This window comes from Myodes glareolus, chromosome 24, assembly GCF_982192425.1.
Source record: "Myodes glareolus chromosome 24, mMyoGla1.1, whole genome shotgun sequence".
In the NCBI taxonomy this organism is placed as follows: Eukaryota; Metazoa; Chordata; class Mammalia; order Rodentia; family Cricetidae; genus Myodes; species Myodes glareolus.
The window spans coordinates 26,264,434-26,282,474 of NC_142049.1; the positions used below are offsets into that span (position 1 = coordinate 26,264,434).

An 18,041-nucleotide genomic window follows, 5' to 3' on the forward strand; every position below is an offset into this window, starting at 1 on the left:
ATTGGTGGCTAGCAATTCTTTTTGTTTATTTTGAGACAGAATCTCACTGTGTAGCCCAGGAGCTCACTCTGTAGACCAGGTCGGCCTTAAACTCACAGAGACACACCGTCTCTGTCTCCTGAGTACTGGGATTAAGGGTGAACATCACTGTGCCTGGCTTTGCTAGCAGTCTTTGACATGACTGATCTGGAAAGGACTGGACTCTCTGTTCTCTTGCGAGCTTGTCATTAGACCACAGCAGACAAGCCCTGGAATAGGACACTTGCTCCTCAGAGGACAATTTTGGAGAGAAAGGAAAATGTGCACGGGACAGCATCAAGGATCTATCAGAAAACACATGGGCAATCACTCCAGCATCCTCACTTGGAATGCTTAAAGGAAGTTTGTCCTGCATGGTGGAATGTGGAGCCAACTCAGTACGATTGGGCTAACCTGTCTATGGCTTTACTTCCCACAGTAGCCCGTTTTTAATTTTTGCTCTGGGTGGAAAATATTCACACTTTTTCTTGTGACAACCTCCAGCCTCCCATAACTTCCCCTACCGTGACCAGGTCCTAGCAGATACATGAGCCTGTGCTTCAAAGTGTGGGACTGACGAATTCCCAGGAAGCAAACGCTCTCAGCCGTAAGCAACTACACTCTTTGTGAAATTCCCTGCCTATTTTGAGAATAAATGCAATTTAAGACTAAGAGTAGCTGAAGAAGCTGGTGCCATTTGAAAGGAAAAGGAAAGAAACTTAACTGGTGCTCAAAGCTTGTCTGATACAAAATATTTGGTCCTGAATTCACTATCTACTTGGCATTTCCAGCAAGGTGGAGACACAGTAACAAGAGGAACTTCTGGCAAGAGAGGAAAGGAAGGCACAGCAGAGTTGGTCTCAGAACAGGACCCTTCTTCTGGGTTATATACAGTTTAGTGCGTTTATAGTGTCTGGTCCAGTGTCTGATGTAAGCCCACATTCTCTTCTTTGGCCTGGGCAAGTTTTTCTTCCAGGTCATCCATTGTCTTCTCCCGTTTGGAAACTGTTCTCTCTGCAAACTCAGCACGGGTCTCAGCCTCCTTCAGCTTGTCAAACGGAAGCTTAGTTTCTTCTTCATATTTACCCGCCTTTTCAGGATGCTTCTCAGAAGCGGCCTCCAGTGACTTGAGGTTGTTAGTGACATTCTCGAGCTCCTCTTCCAGGTCACTACTTTTTAATTCGGACACCTCCGCACGTTCCTCTGCTCTCTCCAGCTAGCCCTCCAGCGTGGCCAACCTCCGCCGCGCTACCTCCTCATACTCGCCGGCAGCCTCCTCGGCCATGGGTTTGGCCTCTTTGAGCTGGATCTCCTGGATCTCCATCTTCTCCTCGTCTTTCATGACTCGGTTCTCTATCACCTCCATGCCTCTCTTGCTCTCACCCGCAGCCTTCTCGGCCTCCTCCAGCTTCTGCAGGGCTGTGGCCAGTGGCTCCTGAGCCCGGTCCAGCTCCTCCTTCAACAGTTGGATGCGGCGGTTGAGAGCAGCCACATCTCCTTCAGCTTTAGCCGACCAGCTCGAGCTGCAGGCCCTGCGCGCGGTCCTCCGCGTCGTCTGCCTGCTGCTGCAGGGCCTGGATCTTGTGCTTTACGGCCTCCAGTCAGTTGAGGCTCGCCATGGCGGCGCTCACTCTGCTGGGCTCTGGCCAATGTCAATTCTTTTTTTTTTTAAAAAAATATTTATTTAAGTATACAGTGGTCTGCCTGCATGCATGCCTACAGGGCAGAAGAGGGCACCAGAGCTCATTATAGGTGGTTGTGAACCACCATGTGGTTGCTGGGACTTGAACTCAGGACTTTTGGAAGAACAAGCAGTGCTCATAACCACTGAGCCATCTCTCCAGCCCCCAAGATGTCAACTCTTAAGGAAAGGTGTGTATAATAAAATGTGTAGTAAGGATTTGTCTTGCATAAAAGTATTGTCCATTGGAGAAAATGGTCCCATGACACTGAAATGAGGAAGGCAGAAGAGGAAATTAAAACTGTTGTGAGCTACAATAATGCAGAGGTTTACAATGACAAGGCTTCCTCCTTGTAGCCTTTAAAGTGAAGAAACATGGTGTAAGGGAAAAATTTCTCTTTACTGCTTGCATACTTAGGAAGAAATACTTAGGTAGCTGGTAGACTAAATGTTGGGATGCTTTACAAAAGCTAGAAGGCTTTTTCAAACTTTGTCTGCCCATCAATTCTTCCCCAGGCAATGGCCATTGTCAAAATTGGGTTGTAAAGAGATGCTCTGCTTGACAGGTTTGACATAACTCAATTAATCAAGACCTCAGTAGAGAAAGGGCCATACCCTGCCAATACGGCAAGGGCCAGGGACTTCTTATGTGCACAGAGTAGAAGTTCCTTATTTCTTCCTGATGACCAAGGGGAACTGGGGCCCCCTAAATAAGTCCTCTGTGTGACTAACAAAAGATGGAAAGCTGCAGCGTAAAAGCATTTCTTTGTTTAATTTCTAATTGTTGTCCTCCTTGTATTCAGAAAATGAAGTCACCTTTGTCGTGGTTTCAAGAACCGCTGGGTAATCAAAATTATTATGCCGCCACCTGTTGTCTGGTAATTATTCTGAGAAGATACTCATAAATCATAACACCGGACAATAAATCAAACTGTCAGTTCCTAGGTCAAAGGTTACCCATGAGAAGTTATAGGTCACCCGCCGGGTGTGAAAGAGCAGGGTTTCAGAGCATCGCTCATTGTCATACACTGTTGGGAGACGTGCCATCCGAACAAAAGGAAAACTGAAGTTCAGAATTCCAGCTAGGGGACAGGAGGCATCCACCCATCATGGTCCATCCATCCACACAGCAGCAAGTCAGTCTCGCCCAAGCTCAAGAGAGTTGTTCCCTGGAGACCTGATTGTAAACACAGCTCCTCTTGGAAAAGTTTGAGGAGCTATGTTCTGGGGATATTATCTTCCCTTTCTCAGAGTCACTGGCGACTATGCAGGGGGAGGTCACATCGTATGGCATTATTTATGGAGAGAATCAGAATGCGTCAAGCTATGACTGATTGGAGGATGCTTACGAATGTCTGACTCCCCAGATTCCTTTAGTTTGGGGTACGTTTTCCTTGTGGAGTGGGGTGAATTCTTTCTGATGTAGCGGGAGCATCTTTAGGATAATGCACAATGGAGACACAATGACAAGGCAGCTGGGACACAGAGCTAATGTACCAGTCAGGGGCATACTGCCTGCTGTTTGAGTTTGGGTGTGTAAAACGGAGGCCACACTTGCATTAAAGATTTCTCTATTTTGAGGGCTTTCTGTTAATTTAGTTTCTTCTAGAAGAGTCATGAAAAAGGGGAGTATACACACAATGTCAACTTACATATGACTGTTCTTTGTTTACCTTGAAAACACACACACACACACACACACACACACACACACACACACACACCACACTTTGTATCCAATCCATAGACATCAGAGTGGACACTCACCAAGACTATCCTGAGGGACAAAGTCTCCTTCATCATATTCCTGAGCACTGAAAATTGTGACTTTTGGATGGAAGAAAGTCAGTCTCAGAATATAAATGGTTTGTCCAGGACCAGGGGAGGTCAGAGTTCATTGATCGATTCAAACTTAACCATTTGCCTTCAAATTTATTTACGTGGATCAGGGAGTTTAATCTAAAGTCACAACAAAGGGCCTTGGGGGCACTGAAGCCAAGAGTGATTTTGGCAGCTCTCTACAACGCCATCTTCTTGGAACGTCTAAGACGAAAGTCCATTTTCTTTGTCAAAATAGAACTTCATAAAAGTTTTTCTGATTATGTTTAAGTGTTCACAATGGGACTATTTAAAGTGTGGTTCCAGTTGGCTGAAACAGAACTTTAGGTGAAGGAGCAGGTAACTTTCACACATGAGATGTAGGTGCTTTGAGAACGTGTTAGAAGCTACGTCCTATGTCAGGTACAGGGAACAGACCAAGAACAGCGTGGACCCTTCCAGGAGCACTGGGGCCAGGAGTTACCATATTTCCAGATCTGGTAATTTGACAAAGGCTAGGTTGATCAACTTTCATTTCGTGGGTGGTGGTCTGGGGCTGTGGTCACCCTCCATGATAACAATGCTATCACACACAAAAAAAACAATACTCAAGCCCAACTCTAGAAAACTTGAATAATGAAGCAGCAAGGTTCTGTTATGGCCGTCAGTTATTTCCCTGTGTTGAAATCCTAATCAAGTACCTGAGAGTACAACTTGACTTGAAAGCCTTTCTTGGGGTCGTTTAAAATTAAGTTAAACTGGTTGGCTGCAATCCCAGAGCCTGACATCTTTTAAACTGGACATTCAGAGACAGCAAGGGTGTGTGTGTTTGTCAGTGTGTATGGGGAGAAGACCACAAGGACACAGCAAGAATACAGATCTCTCCTAGCCAAGGCTCCAAGCCTCGGAAGATACACAGGCTACTGACACCTTGATCTTGGACTTCTGGTCTCCAGTTCTCAGACCAACAAATTCCCTTTGTTGTAAGCCTTTGAGTCTGTGGTATTTTGTTTGGGAAGCTCTAGAACATTAATGTGACTTCTCTTCGCACAGGCGTTTGTTTTTCTTTGAGCAAATAGCCATAGGTAAAGGAAATACTGTTGGTGAGTGAAAAAGGTGTTGAAAAACCATATTTTCTTTTGGGTGAACCACTGTTGTGACCAGTGAGTCAACAAATGGTACCAGATGGAGAGAGACTCGTGTCTTGTAAACTGCAGCTGGAGAGGTAAACTGCTGCTTAGACGGGGGCACTTGAACCCCCCAGTGCACACAGGCTTACCTGCAGCTTTCACCTGATCATTCCTAGCTGTCCTGGTCGGCCTCACACGCGACAGGCATACTCCGATCTAGGCCTCACATAGTTTCTTCCCACTGTTGATAAAACTTTCTGAGCAATCGGAACTAAAGTCTGCTTCCACCTGAGCTCCCCAGTCACCTCCTTGCTATTTTTCTTATCAACAGCCCTATCTGAATGTACAGTTGACTCTAGAAAATTTAAAGCACACAAATTCAAACTCGGCCACTTGGGGCCGGCCCTGCATCCTACTGTATAGAAAGACATAATCTGCTAATGGATTAGACCCGTTAGGGAGGTCCAGCAAGGGCTTTGTGGGAAGTGCTTACAACCTCTGCCATTGTGGATGACACACCCTGCTAAAGGGTATCCCTCCTGGAGCTAACAGGTTTGTCGATGAACCTGTCTGGGAAACATGGACATTTTTCCATGTACCTGTCACAGCGTCATTGGATTATTTCCTTTTTATTGAAATATAATTTCAGATTGTGTTGTCTTGCTCAGGCAAAGACATGGGCACCTGTGGCTGTCAATATAATTGAGAAATTATCCCAGAATTTCTGGGGTCCTGTCCCAGAGGTGTAAAAAAATGATAAGCACATCTCTTCTGAGGCACTCGGACCCACGTCTGCTGCAGAACCAAGAGTGTGGGGGTGGTTGGTCCCTGTCCCAACCTGTACCCCAACCAGGGCAATGTGCGGCCTGCTAAGAACATCCAGTGTGGCAGGAGGTGTATAAAAGACAAGGTTTATACTATGATTGCCATTGTCATGTCAAACTTTTCAATAACCAAATTGAAGTTTATGCTTCTCTAGAATTCTTTTGTTTATTTGTTTTCTCTTTTAGAAAACTGAGATTTGAAAGTCCCCTCTGACGAAGATTACCAAGTATTACCAAGACGACTTGGCGACACACCATAATGACTTTGCGGCCCAGTTTCATTGTAACTGAGAGTAACTGAGAGAAACAATTCATGAAGCATTATTGGTATCTTCTCAATGACCTTTTTTTTCTAGTTTCTGAAGTTTGAATAGTAGCTGTCTTCACTTATATTCTGTCTTAATTGTTTTTGCACTTCAACCGTAGGGCTGAGTAATTTCAGTGGACACCATGAAGCTTAAAGTTATCTTTGTGTGTACACATGTGTATGCATGTGCATGTGTGTGTGCATGTGGAGGCACGAGCTCTATGTCAGGTGTCTTTCTCAATCCCTCTCCAACCTTATATATTTCTGAGGTACTTTCTCAATTACTCTTCAATCTCATTTTTTAGGCAGGCTCTTTCATTGAATGTGGTACTTACTCTTTGCGCTAAACAGCCTCACCCAGGAATTTCTTTTTATTTCTCTTTTATATTTTTATTTTTTATTATTTAAAGCAATCTTTAGATTTAAATATATTTTGATCATATCTTCCTCTCTCCACAGTCCTTCCAGATCCTCTCCCCTTCCCTATTCACTCACCTTTAAACTGTTTCTCAAAAAAAATCCAATAAATACCCAATATAATAACAAAAATTGCCAAAACCAAAAATACAAAATAAAACTGCACCCAAACCCAAAGCTTGTCAAACTTTAACCAAATAAAAGCACAGAGAAAAACTGTGAAGTTCATTATATGTTGGTAATGACTGAGCACGAGCCCTGTCCTCGCGTGGCTGATATACCCAGTGTCACTGTCGTGGAGAAAGCTGATTTCCTTCTCCCAGCAGGCGTAAGTGACAGCTCAGTTGTTAACCTTTACCGGAGTGGCCAGGCATTCATTCATTCATGCATTCATCCATTCATTTTTAAAAAAGAACAAGTTATTTGATGGGGAATCTCAGCCAATCACATCTGCTTAAGGTGTGTCCCCCTCAGGCCACACAAAACAAATAGATCTGAAGTGCCTTGCCACTTCCTCTTTTCGGTTCCCTGCTCGTCTGGTGTTCCTGGGATCTCTGGTCATGTAAGTTTTCCCCTCTTATTAAAAGCTAAATCCTTTTGTATTGAGTTGGTCTGGTTAATTATCCATCGATCACGCCCTGCCTTCAGTTATTTATAAAAACAAAAATATAACAAAATATAAGATAAAACAAACTGTCTCTTCAGTATTGGACAGGACAAATCAACAGAAGGAAGTATCCAAAAAAAAAAAAAAAGCACAGAATCAAGAGACCCATTTATTTGCTCACTCAGGAACCTCATAAACACACTAATTATTGGGGGCAGAGATATGGCTCAGTGGTTAAGAGCACTGACTGTTTTTCCAGAGGACCCAGGTTCAATTCCCAGCACCCACATGGCCACTCACAACTATCTGAAGATCCAGTTGCAGGGTATCTGACACATTCACACCAATGCACACAAAATAAAGTTAAATAAACCATATAAATATTTTTAAAAAACACTAATTATTGTCACCCTTTTTAGTCATTAAATTGAGGCTTATGGGTTCCCAATTTATTTCTCAAAATAGAAAAGTCTCTGTAATGAAGAGTGTATTGCCAAGACAACTGACGATGCACCACAGTGACTGTGTGGCTCAGTTTCATTGCAACTGAGTCACAGCTCATAGAACAGTACTGGCACCTCCTCAGTGTTTGTTTTCCCAATGTCTACTAATAAAGTTTTATTGATATAGCTGCCTTCGTTAATATTCTTCCTCAGCTATTTTTGTGCTGCAGCTGTGGTGCTGAGCAATTTTGGTGGACACCGTGAAGCCTAAACGTTGTCTGTGTTCCTGTTCATGTGCACCTGCATGTGTATGTGTGTGAGCACTGTGCCTGCTCATGTGTGCATGCAAGTGCATGTGGAGGCCAGAGGCTTATGCCAGGTGTCTTTCTCAGTCACTGTTCATCCTTATTTTTTGACACGGGTCTTTCATTAAATGTGGTTGTTGCTGTGTAGGTGAGGCACGTTCACTAGGGAGCCCCAGAAATGTCCTCCTGATTCGGGACATTTTATGTGGATGCTGGAGCTTGTACTCAAATCCTCATGTTCCTATAGCAAGCATTTTACCAAATGAGCCATCTCCTCAGGCTCCTACAATTTTCCAGTTTTTTCTCCATTTACCAAATGGCTCCACAGTGTCCTGAGCTATAAAAATCCCTTTCTCAGCCACCCAAATTATCTCTGAATTATCTGACAAATTATCTGCTTTGCCCATGGCCTTGATAAGGTTTTCTGTTAACTTTTCTTCTCAGTCTGTGGCATGAGGGCTTTTCAAAGGCCCCAACTATGGATGGGTTTGGTAGCTTTGGCAAAGGATGTCATTTTTTTTTTCATGGCAGCTTTGTTATTCTCTATCAAAAAGATCTCACTGTTGAATGCATCAGGTTAAAAATGCTATCAGGCATGGAGTTTCCTGCCATGCATCCTTGTCTATGTTTGAAGAACGGCTTTTATGTTTATTTGCAGCTATTAATTGAAACAGAGCTGTGGTTTTTAAAAAATATTTTAAATATTTTTTACTTGAAGCCTAATAAAGGAGGAAGTTCCAAAAAGCTGAGACGTTTGTGTGTAGTTTTCTTAAAGATAATTTTACATAAGAATACACTTTTCAAAGTACAGATTAATACCTTTTTGATTTTTTTTTTATTTCTCTCAGCAATTTATTTGATACTGACTGGATATTTGAGAGACACCATTTTTTCATACAGAGATATCTCAGGATTACAGGCACTAAGGCATGATGGTAATTGCCTCAGCTCCCAGAACTTGTTAGGGAGCGCTTCCATGTAGGCTGCCATCACTTTTGCTGACTGCGGAGTGAGGGTGGCTATTATGACCTGTCTGAAGGGGATGGCAGAGTCCAGGATGTGCTCAGAGGCCCTTGTTGCCAGGAAGCACCAGGCACAAGTCATTAGCATTTCAGCATCTAAGGAGGTGACCAGTGAACCCCCACAGTAGGGAGCTGTGAGGTTTTCTGGGTCAGAATGGTCAGTTCCTGTCTCGCAGGATTTCTGAGCCAATCCTAGCAAGTCCATGAAGGCTCCCGTTAGAGCTGTCTTAGGATCATAAATTCTATTTGTTCCAGATAATCAAATATTTATATGGTAATTTCAGAGTAACCATGAGAAAGAACGAAGTATGGCATAAAAAGGTCCAGGAAAAAATAAATTGACCAATAATGACGATAGGACAGTTAAAAACAAGAAAGGAAGAAAAGCAACTGAGTTAAATGGACAAGCTTAGGATGATAGATAAGAGATGAGAGTAATTGTACTAAATGGAGACACTACATTCTCTAAGTGAAAGATGAAAATGAAACCAAACTCAAAACCCATGTCTATTAAAGAAAAATACCTTATATATAAAGATACACAGAGGCCGAAAGCAAAGTTCTGCAAAGTTATTCTGCACATACTAAACTGAAATACACATCCAACTCATGCCAGAACAAGCAGGGACAAGGAAGGAAACATTCGTAAGGGTGGAAAATTTTAAATGAAAAGAAATTCAGTTTGTTAAATGTTAGCATAATGACTTTGACAATGAATAATGAATGACAATAGAATATTGTTTTGAGTACATAAGGCAGAATTGGGAAAATGTTAAGAGATGAATCCGTGATGATGATGATGTTCAGAAGAATAGTCAGATGGAAACCGGGACAGTCTTTAAGCAGATGAGCGAATTTCCTTCACTGTATGGTTTTGCAGCTGTGGCCTCTCTACTTTAACATTCTCCATAATCCTTGCGGTCCACATCTTACACAAATGTCAAGCTGACATTCTCTCATTGATAAGTGTATATACCGCACACAGCCTTGCGTTTCTCTGTGTGGCAGATGTTTTAACCTCTGGGACCTTTATTATACATTGGCGATTCCTTCTCTTGGTTATACCCCACATGCTTGCTGAGAAATACATCTTTGCTGGCAGAGAATCTTTGGAAGCCCAATCCTGTGTGGTACGGTAGAGACCTTCTTGAATTTTACCTACTCATGAACCATTTCCTCCTGAGAAATTTTTGTGGGACCCCAGGAATATTAGTGAGGAAAAAGGTCAACAATACAACATTTAATGATATTCATAAATAATTTTACTTTGTGTTATTATGAAACAATTTCTTACTACACATACAATTATTACCTTTTATTGAATTTAAGAGGAAATGTATAAATGAAATAGATAATAACTCTTACTTTTTACCTGAAAATTAAATATTGGCTAAATGTTTGAGACCATAGAACATAGAAAGTCTTCAGTATTAAAAGAATAATTGGTCAGTATTTTGAATTTATTGTCAGTACTGAGAATGCCATTTTTAAAAAAACACATAGCACAAAAATTACAGGAGAAAATGGTGTGGCTCTTTCAGAAATGGTTGGAGATTATTCCCTAAACGCAAGCCAAATCTAAAGCTTGATTTTAATGAGACTTATGTTAACAATTCAATTTTTAAAATCAAATATGGTACCCCAATACAATCAAATTCAAAGTGATACCAATTTTGATAACAATATCCCAAGGGATGATATAAGAGGGCTTTCAAAGTCTTTTTTTTTTCCTGTAATTAAACCATTGTTTCTATCAAAGCAAAAGCCCTTAGAGTTAATACATACCTCAAAACGCTGAAACACACAATAGCTGCTAATCTGAGCCACAGTGCTTCAAGCAGTAGTTATTGGGAAAGCCTGACAAAATGGCAAAAACAATGCAAGGTGCATGTGTTGTGTGTTCAGCACCAAGGCTGCGATGAAGTTGTGTGATACAGCACGGACTAGAGCTTCCAGAAATAGCTCAGATACATTATGTAATGGTTTTGGTCATTGCGCATTCAGAAACCTTTCATTGTAGACACATTTCTTGCAAACCCCACACTCAGTTACCCGGCCCCGTGATAGGATCAAGACTCACAGTTTCAGAAGCTGGGCAATAAAAGACCGAGGGCTTTAGTAGCTGTCTTTAACACAACTTATAGAGTCTCCAATAACCTAAATCAGAGCCTTCGTAAATCTTGCCTCTGTGATTATAGACAGGGGTTTTAGTCCAAACTGTGGCGTCATACTAGGAGGGAGCATACATAGAGGGAGCAGGGGTGATCTCTCCAAGGAGGGCTAGCGAACCATTGCTAGTACATGTAAGTTCATGACGGTGGGGCTTTGGCTCTCTGTGGGTGTTCTTCCTTCTTGTTTGGGAGTGGGTAACGGTGTTCCTATTGCCCTGGCTTTGCTCAGTTCCATTTCCTTTTATTTCAGTGTAAGGAACAGAGACGACCTTGCGTGAAAGTGTGTGTGTGTGTGTGTGTGTGTGTGTGTGTGTGTGTGTGTGAGACAAGGACCAATGCTCCAGAGGAATGGGAATGGATAAAGTCTTCTTCCAGGAGGTGTGGTTCAGACGCAAGGCAAATCCTCTGGTCCAAGTAGGCGTATTTAAGAATGATAGACCAACGTGTCCAATAACTGGCAACTCCAGCTTCCTCCTGGATGCCTGCTCCCTCGCAGAGACCTCTGGCTGAGACGAGCTAACTCTTCCTCCATTTGCTGAGCCGAATAAACTGTGCTGAGAGCCCAGGTTTCTTGAGGGCTTCTCCATAAGAGTGAGGAAGACATGCTTGATTTCACTTGGCTTTGTACGTCTGTGTTTCATTTCTGCGTTTCCTCATCACCTCGGTCAGGCTTCCAAGGTCGAGTTCCGTAGGGAATGGCATTGTGGGTTACCTGTGGATGTCTTATCTTCCCATGCAATACAATTCCATGCTACACACAGAGAAGCCAAGGTGCCGCTTAAGACAGCCAAGCTTCTTAGGGAAAACCTAATCTTATTTCTGCCACGAGTTATTTTAGTCACCTAAGAGTTTCTGGCAGCATGTACAGGAAGCTATTTATAAATTTTATTTTTTGTTTAAGGTATTCCACAGGATGTTTTTATATATGTACAGATAATTAGTTATGTCAGGCAGATTAGCAAACCCACCACATCACCCTTATTACTGTCTTTAAATGCCTTGTCACCAAAAATATTTTAATATTTAATCTTTTATTATTGGATGGCTATATAGAAATAACTTTTTTCAACACTGAAAATTCCTTCATTTCTGAGTCTCCCCTATTGATGCCCCTACTTGTAGAACTGTTCCTTCTAATATCTTGCCAATTACAATTGCCTTTTAACCCTCACCTATAAGATGTGTCTGTCTCTTCATTTCTTCCTGTAAAGCTACGAGTTCCTCAGGCAAGCAGCCTACATTCCCAAAGCTCACTGGCATCTCTGGCATTTGGTTGCTGCCCAATATGGAAATTTATTTTCCTTCAACGTCCTCATTAACTTCACTGTCCATCAGCTGATTTGATGTCTCCATCTTCAGTATTCGTCAGGTCAGGCTAGATTGCCTTTGGTGACAATTTCAGCGTTTTCGGGAAAGCTTAATTCTCCTGGACCCAGCCTAGTCGCTTAGATAGACTGATTGCATGCAGGCGCTATCCTGGCCCTGGTAACGGTTCTCACTGGTGATTATTAGCATGAATTAAACTCCCGGGGAAACCAAACTTCAGAGGCATTACAAGGATTTCCCTAAGATTTCAATGAGTAACCAAAGCTCCTGACCAAGCCTAGATCAGTCTGATAGTCTACTGTACGACATACCTCTCTAATGTAACTGTTTTGTCATTTTAGGTGTTTTGATATTAGATCAACATCAAAGGAAAGTTGCTTAAAGAGGTAAACATTAAATTCAATTAAATACTTTTGTATGTTTATAGAGAACCATACATATATACATGATTGACAAATGCACACACATGGAGAGATTATCTCCTAGAACACACACTTTATGACTAATGAGGAGCAACATGAGTCTACAAAACACGCCCATTTTTCTCGTACCTTTCTGCTGGATTGCTCAGAACTTTTCACCAATGGGTTAGCTCACTCCACATTGTAATGTGGGTGTAATGGATGTGATCACGTGGCAGAGAGTAATGGTAGGTGGGTGAGAGGTAGCAACAGAAGTATTTATGAAGCAATACTTGGCTGGTGAGGAAACAGGAAAGGAACGAGCAGAGAATCAGTAGATGTGACATCAGACAGAGCAGGGAAGGCTACTTGGCAGAATAATGCCTGGAAGGATAAAGTGAACAGATGCTCTTAAAGTGCCAGAGCCAAAGGTAGGTGGTTGGGTCCACAATATAAAGAGGAATGAAACCGAGAGAAATTAATGGCTGCAGTTTCTTTATATAATCTTGCCTGTGTGCTCTTGGATCCGTGTGTGTGTGTGTGTGTGTGTGTGTGTGTGTGTGTGTGTGTGTTTGAAATGTGGGTGTGTTTGTGTGTAATTGTGTGTGGGCACACTTGTGTGTGTTTGTGTGTTTATGCTACAGAGTTGAGAAGATAATGGTGCTGCCTGAATACATCACCTCTAAAAACTGTACCGAGTTTAGATCAAAAGGTTATGAAAGCATTGGATGCATCCCATCTATTTATTTATTTATTTATTTATTTTTGAGGCAGGGATCTCACTACGTAGCTCGGACTGTCCTCAAACTCACTGTGCAGACCAGGGTGGCCTCGAACTCACAGAGATTCACCTGTTTCTGCCTCCCAAGTCTGGGATTAAAGGCATGTGCCACCATGCTTGGTTGCTTTGGGTATATCTTATCTGAAATTCAGGCTTACAAATAATCCTATATCCCTAGAGCAAAAGGGCATAAAGCAAAAAAATGCCCAACAAGTTTTTTCTTATCTTTGTCTCTTTTAAAAAAGTTCACTGTTTTCTTTTTTAAAAGAAGCACCTCAAGGTCACATAAAGGCTTTCAATCACATTTAAAAATATAAAAATACCACTCATTTATAAATTTCCATAATTATACTCACTGAACATCATTTCAGATTTATAAGTTGATAATTAGATATAATAATATATAATTTCATTAAGACGACTCCACACTATATATGCAGCATTATAATAAAGGTAATTGGACTTAATTTTTCTTGAGTCTAACAGAATGAAAAGTAACTAAGGAAATTGCCAGACTCATGCATATTCTTCATGTGTCCTAAGTTTGCTCCAATTTTCGATTACTTCTGCTCAGAAAAGAACCCTGTAAAATTCTCCCTTTTAAATTCTCCACCCTCCAGACTCACTGCTGTTCACTTTAGACTTAGTCTGCTGTCTGTTCTATAGCGGTCACAATCATGGTTCTTTAACGTAATTCCATATAAATATGCAAATAGGTTTAAGACTCACTTTCTATCGTGGACTAATCAGTTTTATCATTAAATGGGTGCTGCCACTGAACTCCTGTACGGTCTGCCAAAGAACTTAAGCAGAACAGCAAATGCTCCTACATTTGTGAAGTAACCTGACTGGATATATTTTTCCGGGGCAATTTTCCTCCAGTGGGGTCTGGGCATCTGTCTTCCAACCTTGGAACATTTGGTATTGAAGTCTAGAGCTTCATGACATGACTATTGGTATTTCGTATTGATACTTTGAAGAATTAATGGAGTTATATTTCCACTTCCCCTACAATTCATATATGCATGAATGGTATGTATACACACACCCCACATACACATACTTGCATATCCAATGCATGGGGTAATTCTTTTTTATTTTATCCTTTCACAAGTAATTTCTCTTGAATAGTTCCTTTGTCTTTCAGGTTTAATGTTGATAATTTTTGGGAGCTAAGGTACCATCAGAATAGACAATTTTTCCTTTGTTTGAAGGGAATCGTATGCCAGAAACCTTAGCCATCAAGGGTTCCGGAGTGAATAGCAGAGATACCGAATGTGGACTGGTAGACTCTAAGGGAATGATGAAGCACAGGGTAAATTGTTCAGAAACACAAGACTTTTTTTTAAAAAGAAGCTTGCAAAATAACTCAGTAGTAATGGGTTTCTTGCCATGGCCAACAAAATGCTTTTGAGCACCTAGGACACACAGGGTGGAAGGAGAGAGTCAACTCCTGGAAGTTGTCCTTTGAACACATTCACACCATGACATCCCCCACCCCTAATCGATAAACAAATGTAATTCAAGTATTTACATGAAATGCATAGACCAGGATTCTTCCCAGTTGCTCATCCTTGACTTACATCTTTGTTCAATATTTTGGTAAGCACTTTCCCAGTGTTATGGATGGATGGACTCATCTTAGAAAAAAAAAAGTTACCCTCTGATTGTCAAATTATTTGTATCTTTGTTACCTCAAACTTTACGACAATCTTCTGTGTGTATTCTCTTAATTACTCAAATTGTTAAAATGTATCTTAGGAAATGACTTTGTTTTAGCCCGTAGTTACTATTTCTCGTTGAAAATGCCATCTTTCACACACCAGAGTGAAGTCCTGGGGTCTAACTGGATTAGTGCTGGCTTCCTACTACATTAGGCAGTTTTTGGGGAATGGGTGATTGCCTTTTCTCGTCTTTCCTGTAGTCTGCATGTTACACTTTCATTCTCCATTTATTTCATAGGCTTGTCAATGTGTGCCTTGACATGTCTTTATCATGTGATCTCTCCCATCACATGATAAAGGATAAGGTTTCCTCCTTCCTCTAATACAGCGTAGGCAAGCTCCTCTGGCTCACATCTACCCTCTTCTGAGGCATGTTCATTATCTTGAGTGAGAGCTTCCAGAGACTAGTGGTTTGTAGGCTCATGGAGGAGCAGCCACACCCCTCACCTCAATAACTTAATACCTTGTGTCCAATCCTGGCTCTCCCTTCTTCATTAAGCTCAGCAGCCTCTGCTCAGTGCTCCTGAATCTGTATCAGGGTCGTTGCCGCTGTACTGAAGCTAGCTATGGTCTGGATTCTGAGCACACGTTCTAACAGTGGGGAGTGCAAAACCCGTGGATTTGTGGAGAGTTTACCTTATTTTTATTTTTCTGTTTCAAAACACCATACTTGAAGATTGCATCAACTTTTATAATGGTTAGTATAATCTCAATAAAAACCACCATCAAAAACTATTGACGGTATTTTCAAGTACATTGTTCTGTTTTGACTTTATATATTTTATTGTAGTTTTACAGATAAATACTCCCATCAATTAAAAAGAAAAGAAACAGGACAGGAAACCCTGAAACGCAAACGTTCCAAGTTGTTCACCATCCTCTAAAACAGCTTCTACTCGGGGGGAGAGGTAACAAAAATATGATTTAAAGAGAAAGACTCGGCTAGAAGAAAGACTGGCAGACAGGGAGCAGTGCTGCTAGGCTGGGAGACAAAGAGCTACACTCTAGAGTTACAGAACACCAGGCTGAATTGACAGAAAGACTTTTAAGATAAACTCTGTTCCAGTTACCCAGATTTCTTATACTTTACTGCAAGGTGAATAAAATTAGTCTGGAACCTTAAGGAAAGAGGCAAGACATAAACTAACACTCATTAAAACATCCTAATTGTTGTTTTAAAAATGAAGACCTCTAACTAGTTGATTGCAACACACTTCGTGTTATCTCAAAGAGGCAGACTCACCAACTCTATTCCCAGTGGCTGCTCATTCTTAAGATTCATCAACATCCTTGCCTTATTTACTTCTGGAGACCTTTTATAAATAGTGAAATGTGGAGTCCACTTGGACAAAGCTGTTGCTGAAATGTCATTTAGTCTTAGTAGTGGGACAGTGAGACAAACATTTCTAGGTATGTAAAATCACCTTCATTTTGGTACATTGGGTTTTACTGACAGTATTAATTAATGCTGGCCTAAAAATATGGACCTTAATTGCTTGTGCTATAACAAGGGAGTTGAATTTCAAGGTGAAGTTTTGTGTATATGTGATTGTGAGTGTGCGTTTGTATACATGCAGGTATATCTAACTGTGTATGTGCTTGTATGTGTATGTATGTAGTTGTGTATGTGTGTGTGCATATGTGAATTGTGTGAGAGAGTGTATGTGTGGTGTGTGTATATATGTGTGATCATGTATATGCTGTGTGTGTGTATGCCACAGCACATATAGGAATTAGAAGAGAGCTTTGAGGAGTTGGTTGTCTCTGACTTCTACCATGTATGTCCTGGGTACGGAACTCAGGTTATCAGCCTTAGCACGGAGCACGTTTACCTACTGAGCTGTCTCCCTTTCCCTCCCATTTTGTTTTGTCATTGTATTTCCAATTAAAATCCTATTCCAGTGCAATTTGGTCATCTGAAGCCTGGAAAGTGTTTTCTTACTAAATATAGTAATATAAAACAAAAACTACCATCATAATCGGACAAAACCAATACACAGAAGGAAAAGAGCCCAAGAGAAAGCCCAACAATCAGACTCATTCATTCACACACTTGGGAACCCCATGCAAACACTAAACTGGAAGCCAAAATAAACGCAGAAGACCTGGTGCGGACCCAGGCAGGCCCTGCGCTTGCTGCTTCCGTCTCTGTGAATTTTAATCCTGTTGATGTAAAGGGTCTTGATTTCTTGGTGTCCTCCATTTCCTCTGGCCCTTATACTCTTTCAGCCTTCTCTTCCACAGGGTGCCCTGAGCCCTGAGGCAAGGGATTTGATGGAGACATTCCAGATAGGACTGAGTGTTGCAAGTCTCACATGCCCTGTGTCACCCATAGCTCTGAATCTCTGTATTTGATTCCCTTTGATGCAGGAGGGAGATTGTTGCCCGAAGATGGTGGAGCAAGGCACGCTGACGTATGAGTGCAGCAGAATGTCGTTAGAAGTAATTTAGTTAGTTGTTGTTGTTGTTTTGTTTTGTTTTTTTTTGAACAGCAGTCTTTGGTTTTCTTCTAGGTTCACATTTAAATCTATGAGTCTATGGAGGCCATTCTAACACAAACTATCCACAAATGGTTTAGAAAGATTTTAAGGTAGACGAATCCCTTTCTTTCTGAGGAACTGGCACACTGATTTCCAAAGTGGCTGCTTTCATTCCCACCAGCAATGGATGACTGTTCCCCTTATATCCTTAACAGCACGAACTGCCACTTGTTTTTATTAATCCTAGCCATTCTGATGGGTATAATATCAAATCTCAAAGTAGTTTTGATTTGCCTTTCCCTGATGACTAATGATGCTGAACATTTCTTTAAGTGTTTCTTAGCTGTTTGATTTTCTTTGATAATTCTCTGTTTAGATCTGAACTTCATTTTTAATTGGTCGATTAGCTTTCTTGATGTCTAGTTCTTGAGTTCTTTATATATTTTGCATATTAGTCCTTTATCAGATGTGCAGTTGGTAAAAGCCTTTTCCCATTCAATAGACTGCTGCTTTTTCTGAATGACGGTGTCCTTTAAGAGTGCCATGCAGAAGTTTGTCAGTTTCACGAGGTCACATCTACTATGTG

The 18,041-nt window shown here is 41.3% G+C and overlaps 1 pseudogene; it reads right to left on the bottom strand.

The window, feature by feature from the left end:
• Positions 1-902: 902 nt before the first annotated feature.
• On the bottom strand, positions 903-1,637 carry LOC125400705 (tropomyosin-like; annotated as a pseudogene).
• Positions 1,638-18,041: the final 16,404 nt, after the last annotated feature.